Source organism: Haplochromis burtoni, unplaced genomic scaffold (assembly GCF_018398535.1).
Source record: "Haplochromis burtoni strain Fernald_Lab_line unplaced genomic scaffold, NCSU_Asbu1 Contig_742, whole genome shotgun sequence".
Classification (NCBI taxonomy): Eukaryota; Metazoa; Chordata; class Actinopteri; order Cichliformes; family Cichlidae; genus Haplochromis; species Haplochromis burtoni.
The window spans coordinates 18,960-20,194 of NW_024583103.1; positions in this window are offsets into that span (position 1 = coordinate 18,960).

The following is a 1,235-nucleotide window of genomic DNA, read 5'->3' on the forward strand; positions in this document are numbered from 1 at the left end:
AGGTTGGAGGGAGTGGTCTTTGTTTTACAGAGCAGAGTGACGTCATCTCCCTCCATCACAGGGAGGACAGGACTCTGCAGGATCACTGATCCACCTCAACACAAAGACAAACTACAGCATTTCATCCATTTACACACAGCTTCATCAACACTAACTCCACACTCTGATCCACAGGTACCAACTTTAAGGGCTAAAGAGTGATACACACTTCCCCCCATATCTAAGTACACAATAAGAGCATGAAAGTAGCAGAGGGCTAACTTAGAAGAATGGCTGTGGGATCGAATTTCCCAGAGGAACCCACCCAAGGGATTAATAAAGTTCTATCTAATCTAATCTAATCTAATCATTCCATAAGTCAAATCTGAAAAAAGTTCAGGATCAGCTGATTAAAAAAACAAAAATAACCAATAACTTTAACAGTAACTATTTGAAGCCATTGCAATGTTTGAACCACATACTATGAAGTTTATATATTTCAGAGTCACAGATCCCCAGAATAGTATAAGAGTGGGCTGAAATTCACTTGGAGTATGTGCAGTTTTAACAGAATTTAAAGATTTTTTTTATCCCCAAAAGATCTTAAGATTGTCTTCTTTACTTAAATGTTATGGAGACTCAAACATTCAGTAAAGATAAGGTGACTCAAAAAGTGCCAATTTCCCGCTCAGCTCAATGTCCTTCAAAGACCCGTAACTCTGATAATAATGATGGAAATCCCAATAATATAATAAGTAAATAAATAAAAATTATATGTACAATGGCTTGAAAAAGTGTTTACTGCCTTCCTGAGTTCATATATTTTGTCACACTTTTTTCACACAAATTTAAACATTAGACAAAAACAACACAAGTAAAGAGACAATACAGTTTCTAAATGAAGGTGTTTATTATTAAGAGGATAAAAAATCTAAACCTACATGGTCTGTGTGAAAAGTTAATTGTGGTGTATCATATCTTTGGGAACCCTGATTACCGCCAAACTTTTTTAGATAAAGAAATAATTTAAGTAGCACCTGCCTGCAAAATGGAGTAGATCACAAGATCCTCAAAAGCCAGACATTATGCCAGGATCCAAGGAAATTCAGGAGCAAATGAAAAACAAAGCAATTGAAATCTCTCAGTTTGGAAAAGGTTATAAAGCAATTTCTGAAGCTGTGGGACTCCAGTGAACCAGAGAGAAAGCTATTATCTGCAAATGCCAAAAACATGGAACCTTGGTGAAGCTCCTCAGG